This window comes from Perognathus longimembris, chromosome 8 (genome assembly GCF_023159225.1).
Source record: "Perognathus longimembris pacificus isolate PPM17 chromosome 8, ASM2315922v1, whole genome shotgun sequence".
Classification (NCBI taxonomy): Eukaryota; Metazoa; Chordata; class Mammalia; order Rodentia; family Heteromyidae; genus Perognathus; species Perognathus longimembris.
In genome coordinates, this window is record NC_063168.1 from 68,898,662 (window position 1) to 68,907,572 (window position 8,911).

Genomic DNA, 8,911 nt, shown 5'->3' on the forward strand with positions numbered 1-8,911 from the left:
GCTTGCTTGAACACCTAATGGCTATAACTTTGTTTTTCGTCTTGCTTGAACACCTGATGGCTGTAACTTTGTTTTTTGCCTTTATAAGTCCTGTGCAATCACAGCTCGGGGCTTCCTCCTAACCTCCACTGTGTCAGTGGGTAGGACCAGGCCCGAGTTGCAGCTCGCCTGAATAAAGCCTTGCTTTTGCATTTCGGAACGTCTGAGTCTCGGTGGCCTTCTTGGTGGTCTTCTCGCGACTTGGCACAACAGAATGAAAGCATATAATTGGAAAAAGCAGGAGGCACTATCTGAAAAATAACCTAACAAGTTAAAGGTCTGGCAACATGACTGAAGTGGTCTGGTTAAGCATAAGGACCTGAGTTCAATTCTCACTATTAAAAAAATGAAAGAAAGAAAGAAAGAGGGAGGGAGGGAGGGAGGGAGGGAGGGAGGGAAAAAACAACCCCACTACCTTTGGAGGTCACTATAATAATGCCAGAGGAAAAATAATATGTAATTCTGGTTGAAGATCAGCAAGCTGGTAGGGCAAAAATTCTTTTTCTCACCTGTATTGAAGAAGGTGGAGAGAGCATTTTGGGGGGCTGTAGAACACAGGATTCCCTCACCATTTTCTCATGTATAAATAAACCTGCCAACTGATGAGATTAAAATGACTAGTTACTGTATGCCTGGTACAATTTAAGGCACCTGAGGGGGTCACACATCCATGATTATGTAACATTTTACATAGCTTTGGTTACACAACTACAAAGCCATTGGAAGCAGGTGTTGTTACTGGAGTCTTCTGAAGCAAGCTCTAGTGCTTTCATTTTATGAAAGAGAAAAAGGCAAACTCCAAATGCTTAAGCAATCTTTTTGAAGTCCTCATAGGTTGTGATGTGCAGAATCCGGATTCCTGTTCAGCTTTGACTCCAGCTCTAGATGAAGTGTTCTCTCTTAAAAGTCCCTCACCACAAGAGACCTAGACACATGCCAAGCCCCTGATGGCAGCAAATAGACAATGAGGCAAATAATATATCAGATGGGTGAATGGATTCACCTTCCAGTCCAAGCCCACAGTGCCACACTGCCCCTAAGGCACTGGAACGAATGACCTTCATTGTTGGAGTTGAGGAGGAAGCCTCAGGTGAGTGACACTGAACAGTCCAGGAATAAAACCAGTCCTTCCCCAGAAACATGGTACAATGCATATGTTGTAATGAGAGACACAGAGGGGCATCTTCTCTTTGCTTTAGGATGGGTCACGGGGGGAGAGAAGATCCTGGACAGGATTCACCCGTTGGGGCTGTGTTTTTAGAGGATGTCATCTTCCATGACTCTTCTATTCATGCAGTAATCTTAGAGGATTCTGTCTGTGCTAAGTTTTGTTCTTATCTCTGGGATTCTGGCAGACGATGTGTTTGCCAATGTAAGGCCGCAGAGCTTGGGCCATGGAGGGCGGCCTACAGCTCCTGGGCAGTGACAATAGTTCTCCACTTGTGGAATTCACTCTTTGTTCTTTGATCCCAGTTCCTGAGGACCTTTAAGCTATTGTTGGATTCAGTGGTGGTTCCCCCTCCCTCGGGGGGCTCTCAGGATCAAGTGTAGCCTTTCTCAGACCCACCTTCTGGGTCTCCAGTTTCTACTTATTTCAATGTAGGAAGTCCCCAGTACTGTAGAGCACCCCCACCATTGTTTCTCTATTTGGAGTATCGGGGTTTTTTTTTGCCAGTCCTGGGGCTTGGACTCAGGGCCTGAGCACTGTCCCTGGCTTCTTTTTGCTCAAGGCTAGCACTCTAACCTCTTGAGCCACAGTACCACTTCCGGCTTTTTCTGTATATGTGGTACTGAAGAATAGAACACAGGGCTCCATGCATACTAGGCAAGCACTCCACTGCTAGGCCACATTCCCAGCCCCTATTGGGGGTATCTTTATCACATTTTTCCCCTGTTGATAGTCGAACTCGTCTCTAAGGGTTTAGCTTCACAACCCATTCCCAGCTTTTTTGGTCACAGTGAATTCCTGGATTCCTATAACCACACAGCAATGTCTTCAGCCTCTTTCTTATTCTGCTTTGTCATAGTCTGGGCTGGTAGACACTCTGTGTCCTCAAAATCAGGGGCCAGTGTCCTTATTCCATCACTTAGCACAGTGTCTAACACTTGGGTGACATTCAATCAATCCTAAACACACATACACACACAGAGATGTCCTTGGAATTGGAACTGTTCCATTTACACTTAATTTAATTAAGATAGTAAGGTTCAGTTAAGCCAACTTATACTGTGAATATGAACCATCAGAAATTTGATCTCAGCTTACCTGCCCCCTAAATGGCACTTTAATTTCATGGTAATCTTTATTATAACAACTTGTGAACTTGTTATTAGCATTACTGATGAAGTGGAGAGACTATTTCATCTGATTATTGCGTCTTAGGAAACACTTAATTATTAAATTCCACACTGATGATTAGAAAACCCTATTATTTCATGATGGGCTGGGCACTGCCATGCAGGTATCCCTCAATTACAGAAACCAAAGCTGCCTCTAAGTGTGTGGAAGCAAAAGTCTCATACATCAATAGGCTCAACTCACCAACATCAACTATGTTATTAGAGACCTGTAAAGTAAAAGGTCTCCCAGGTTCTGAAACAATGGTGTTTCACATGGAGGGATGGAATCTGTGGCTGAATCACTTATGTCCTTCACAAAGTCTGAAAATGTTCAAGTTGGGACAGAATAAGTAAAAGTTCTGAAATTCTGGAAGGTGTGTCTGGGAGCGGTGTATGTAAACGTGTGTGTGTGTGTGTGTGTGTGTGTGTGTGTGTGTGTGTGTGTGAAGGAAGTCATGGCTAAGTTCATGGAAATAAATCTTTTGTAATAGGGCCACAGAAAGATAAAATAAATTGTCTTTGCAGGAATTAACAACAAAGTTAAGTTAGGCCCGAGCAGGGGAAACCACAAGAGATTCAAATGAAGAAGGAAAAAGTGTTCTTTTATATCCCATGGTCCCCTTCCCAGGGGGAATATCTGATTAAACTAGACTGTGAATGTGCGCCAAAGTCAGAGCGGGAGTTTCACTAAGTAGCTCACAAAAGCCTGTGAGACCCACAGTGGCTTGGGCAGAACAAGTCCTCCTTGGGGACACGTGAGGAGCTCAGGAAGGGGATGCACCTGACAAGTCCCGCTGGTGCTTCCTGTGCTCCAGACCCGGGCTTTGCCTCCTATTTCCAACAGACCATGCTCCCTGAGCACAGCTGCTCCTGCCAGGCACACCGCCTGGGTCATTGGGAAGGTTTCATAGAAGTTTTGTGATGCTCTGGGTGATTGGGGAAAAAAACAAACAAACAGCCAAACTGGGGGCTAGGAGTTACACACACACACACACACACACACACACACACACACACACACACGTACGTTCTGACTCACAACCTGTTTGGCACCGTTTAGTCCTCTCTGTGCTTCCTGAATGTCCCTCTCTCTAATGCAAAAAGCTTCTGTGGCAGATGTCTTAAAACAATGACCATGACAATGAAACTGTAATTTGCTGCTTTCTCCTTCCATTACAGACTTTTTTTGGTGGGTGGGTTGCTGATCCTGGGGCTTGAACTCAGGGCTTAGGCATTGGCTCTGAGCTTACCTCCACCACTTGAGCCACAGCTCCACTTCTGGCTTTTGGATGGTTATTTGGAGTCTCAGGGACTTTCCTGCTCTGGTTGCCTTTGAACCCCGATCCTTAGATCTCAGCCTCCTCAGTAGCTAGGATTACAGGTGTGAGTATTCTTTAGGATAACTGTATGTATGGTATGTATGTATGTATGTATATATGTAAAACTGGATCTTGCTAAATCACCCAGACTTGGTGGTCCAGCACCAGATCTTCTGCGGTAGCCCCTTCATTGTTGAAATTACAGGCAGGAACCACTGTGCTTGCAGTTTTTTTAGACTAAGCATTTGGAAAGGCTTTTTAAGTGTATCCCTCAGATAAATGCAGCCCTCAAGGCTGGGTGTACATGTTAATAGAGTAGGCATCTGTGATATGGGAGCAAAGCAAGATTCACAAGCCAAAGTAACTTGAGAGTGCATAGGCACTAGTGTGGGGTGGGGCGCCTCCGTGGGTTCTGAGGATTTGGTATTCTTTTTGTGAAGAGGACTAGTGGGTATGGATGAATTCACGGTGTGCAAATGGAAAGGGATGCCTTTCTTAAGGGGAAAGCCCTGAGGGGGATGCCTTTCCTGAGTCTGCCTCCTAAAGGGCAAGGCCAGGTTTCAGAGTGTTGCTGGGCCCAGGTTCACTGTCCCAGACAAGAACGGGGATACTATTAGTGAACTGGTTCTCTGCTGGGCGTGGCTGGAACTGGGCGGGGCCTGGATGAGGTGGGGGTGTGGCCTAGATGGGGGCGTGGCCTATCTGAGACAGGGAGGATAGTGTTAGAGGTAGGACTGGGCTAGGGACTGGGCGTGGCCGAGCTGGGGGCGGGCCCCGAGTGGTGCTAGGGGCGGGGTATGGCGAGGGGAGGGGCGGGGCCGCACTTAGGGCGTGGGGGGGCAAGTGGTTCTGGGGGCGGGGCCCGGCCGAGGGGCGGGGCCCGGGCGGGGCTCCGAGCCTTTTCGCTGGCTGCTGCCGCGGCGCGAGAGGCTTCCAAGGCGGCGGCGGCGGCGGCGGCGGAGCGGGCGGCGGAGCTGGGCGGCGGCGACTCTCGGGTGAGCGCGGTGGGGAGGCGGCCCGGGGCGCGGCGGGAAGCTCGGGCGGGGTTCTGAGGACCCAGGAGCTCAGGAGATGCGGGGCTGGCGTGTGCGGGGCGAAGTGGAAGGGGCGCAGCCGACGCTGGCCATCCTTGCCCGGGCTCCCGGCACCCCGCAGCCTTGGGGGGAAAGGCGGGAGTGAGCGCGGAGCACCCGATCTCATCTGGGGGCCCTTCTCCCGCCGGTCGCCGGCCCGAGGTCCGCCGGGTGCCTCTCCCCCGGACTGTCCCCGGATTGTGCTCTTTCTTCCAGACCACCCCCACTGCCCCTCGGCCACTCCCATCCCAGCCCCCAGGTGTCTCTCCAGCCCCAGGGCTATTCTCCGCCGCGACCCCAGACCCCTGCCCCGCCGCCGTGATCCGCGGCTCGGCTCCCGGTCCTCCAGGGGCGGGGGTGAGCCCCCTCCCAGCCCCCTGCACACCGGGACCCTCGCCCTGCGACACCTGCCGCCGAGGTTCCCGGGACCCCTCTCCCCGCCCCCCCACTCCGCGCCCCCCTGCTGGAACTCCCAGCCCGAGAGAGCCTGGCTCGGGGATGTTTGGATCCCGAGCTTCGGGAACAATTTGACCCACTTCCCCAGACCGCTGGTCGCAGGCCAGCCATGCTTTTCGGTGGAGACACCTGTCTTGCCTCTTGACTGAGAGGACGGAGAACACCTCGGTCACAGTGTGCCAGCAGGTCCCTGTTCCTTCCCCAAGCAGCTCAGCCATGCTGGCCAGCGTCCCCCCACCCCGAGACCAGGGCCAGGAGCTGTGACATGTAAGGCCCTCCAAAGGCTTCTTGCCCACCAGCCCTCAGACCTCAGGTTCCCACAGCTACTCCTGAGGGAATCCAGGAGGATGGGGGCCACCACCTTTTCCAACTCTGGGCCTGGCCTTCAGATCCCATGGCCTTATTTTCCCCCTGCCTAGTCCCTAGGGAACCCAGGGCAGGGTCAAGGGGCTGGAGTTCAGGGCCTTGGTGGCTTCTAGAGCTCCAAAGACCTCCTTCATTTCGCCATGAGAAACTTTCACCACCTCCTCTGGATGGGCCCAGACCACCCATCCACGCAGCCTTGAGTTCCCCAGCCAGTCGGGGCTAGAATCTGCGCTGCCAGCAATAGGAGGAGAGGGGTGGTTCCCTGACCAGGTCTGGACTTGGGAGCCAGAGGGGTTAGGATTGATGGGTCTGCTGGCTTTCACATAGCGCTGCTGAGTGAGGCTCCAGGGCTTCTACCCTGTGAAGAGAAGAGGCTGTTTTTTTTTTTCTTTTTCCTACGTGTTTCTGACTGTCTTGTGTTGCTATGGTGACAGTTTTGCCTCTCTTCCTCCCTCTGACTCTTCTGGGAGCTGGATTTTATTGGTCTGTTGTCCTGTCTTTTATGGCTCTAATTTCTCCTTTCTACTTGCTCTGAAATAAACAGTCATAAACATGGGCGCTAGGCCCAGCTGGGGGCTGGCAGAACTTCACCTTCAGCTGATCCTGGGCTCCAGAGCAGCCAGAGAAGGGGAAGGAGGTGGGGTCCAACCTGCCCACACTGCCTCTTGCTCTCAGCTCTGGGGAGGAAGGCAGCAGCATCCCAGGCTGGGGAGCACAGGAGACAGTACATAGCCTGGGTGCTAATAATAGACTCCAAATGCTTGCAGTAGTTCACTGATGTACCTTCACCTTTAGGAAGGTGCTGTCGGGGAGGGTGGCTTCTACTTTTCAGATGAAAAGACCTAAGCTGTATCAAGTGAGCTTGCGTCCCTGAGGTCACACAGCTGTTAGCTCACAGTCAGCAGTGAGCTTTTGTTGAATGTGGAGACAGTTATGGAATCTCTGGCTTCTACTCTGCTGGGCTCCCTTGTCCTGCTCCTACAGGGGCCTAGGCCCCTAAACCATGCGTCCGGAAGCCCGTTGGGAAGTGTGCCTAGTTCCTCCCCTCCTCTGATGAGCTGCTGAACCCCTGTGTGGGCAAGCTGCCAGGGAGCTGCCTATCGTGTCTTTGGGACACCCTTGACCCCAACTGTTGGGGACTCAAGTTGAGAGCAGAGCAAAGCCACTTGTGACTTCCTGTTTTTACCCAGGACTGAAGAATTTAGTTTGCTTACGCTCCCAGGGCCTCGATGCAACCGGATGAGTCAGGGACACAGAGCCAGCCCTGGGCGAGGAGTTCAGAGCCAGCTCAAGGGCCAAGGGGTCACCTACTGCCCAGTGTCAATGACAACCTCCAATGAAGTTGCTCCCTCCTTTCCTAGTGATTTTTTTCCTCTTTGTTTTCATTGCATTCTCCCTGGCACCGCTTTGCCTTGCTGTGCTGTAGTCTTGTTAATCACAAACTGTATTGCCTTAAGACAGCTTGAAATCACAAAGGGGGTCAGGTGATGACCTTGTTCACTCCTGTGGATTTATGTTTCCCATCCTTAAAATGGACTTGACAACTTCTGTCCTACTGGCTTCATTTTCTCTTATTAAGATGGCTCACACCTGTAATCTTAGCTACTCAGGAGGCTGAGATCAGATGATTCCTGTTTGAAGTCAGCCAAAGCAGACAAATCCCAGAGACTCTTATCTCCAACTAACTGGCAGAAAGCTAGAAGTGGAACTGTTGCTCAAGTAAGTTGAGCACTAGCCAAGAGCCAGGCCCTGAATGCAAGCTCCAGTTCTCTCTGTGTCTCTCTGTGTCTCTCTGTCTCTGTCTCTGTCTCTGTCTCTGTCTCTCTCTCTCTCTCTCTCTCTCTCTCACACACACACACACACACACACACACACACAGAATGGAACGCCTACAAAGAGAGTTTTGAATGGTTGAATGTATGAAGGACTCTTAATGTCTTCCTCCGGTTGGGAGATGGCATCAAGAAACGCCTGGGAGATTGAGAACCACTTCAGGATAATTAGTTCCTAACCTCTCAGGGTTCAAGACATTCTGTAAGTCCTCGCATGTACCCTTTATGTGAAGACCACCTTTTCACTGATGCACCTTGCCTTTGTGGAGATCCTTCCTACTCTGTGGGAAACTGAGGGTTAACACATGAACACTACTTCTGCTTCCGAAAACAAAAATGTACTGGGGTGGGGAGCTAGGCCGGGAAAGAGATCCCAGTAATATAGCCAGAGGACTGGTATGGATGCAGAGAGGACCACCAGGCCAAGCCTTTCCTTAGGTTGTGCATCAGGGTTGAAGCACAGCTGTCCTATTGCTGCCCACTTGGAAACCTTCTTTGGGTCCTCACAGCAATGGGCAGATGATGGAGAATCCCTGCTCAGCTCTGGTTAGCAGAGCAGAAGAGTGGTGCATGGCAGGGTGGCGGTCCTGCCTGTCCCCTTCTGTGAATGTTGACTCACCCACTCATCGGAACCCCTGGGCTCCCACTTCATTTGGGTTGAAGTGCCGCTTCCTCCGCAGCGGCATGAATTGCTCCGGAAAGGCATTCTGGCAAATGGAAAGAAAGAGGGCTTTCGAGTCCAATCTGAGTTCAAACTCTACTACTGCTGTGTCCCCACTGTGGGATCCTGAAGTCATAGCTAACCTTTCTAGTTGCAATTCTTCTATCTGTAAAATTGCAGTAATTATACTTCCTTCTAAGAATTAAATGATCTTCTGTATTTATAGGGGTTGGCATGATGCCTACTTCACGGTAGACTTGCTGTTATTTAGTTATATTGATTAGAAAAGAAAAAAAGACTTTCCCATTACTGGGCCTCTGAGTCCTCTTAGAGGGATTGTGGTAGACAACCTGTTAGTGGGTTCTGGTCTTTGGAGATCCATTTACTTTTTGAGCAGGTTAAAAATTGCTCGTGCTCAGGATCCTGGCACTGTGAGTTAATCTTCCAGTTATCTTTCTCCAGATAAGCTGTGTACAACACTACCATGACAGTGCTCCAAGCTCCACCATCCTTGTTTGCTCAGAGGAGAACCAACTAGAAATGGCAGCCAAACTCACAATTTCAGGACCATGTTGTATTTGTGACAACTTTAAAATGAATGCTCCATGTTCCCCCCACCACTTCTGTGTATATTTAGCTCCTTCTTGTTTTACTTATTTATTGTTGATTTTATTATTGACGTTTTTGTGCCAGCATTAGGGCTTGGGCACTCTCTTTTAGCTTTTAAACTGAAGGCTAGCAATCTACCACCTGAGCCATAGCTCTACTTTCATCTTTTGTGGTTGGTTCATTGGAGATAAGAGTTTCATAGATTTCCCTGCCCGG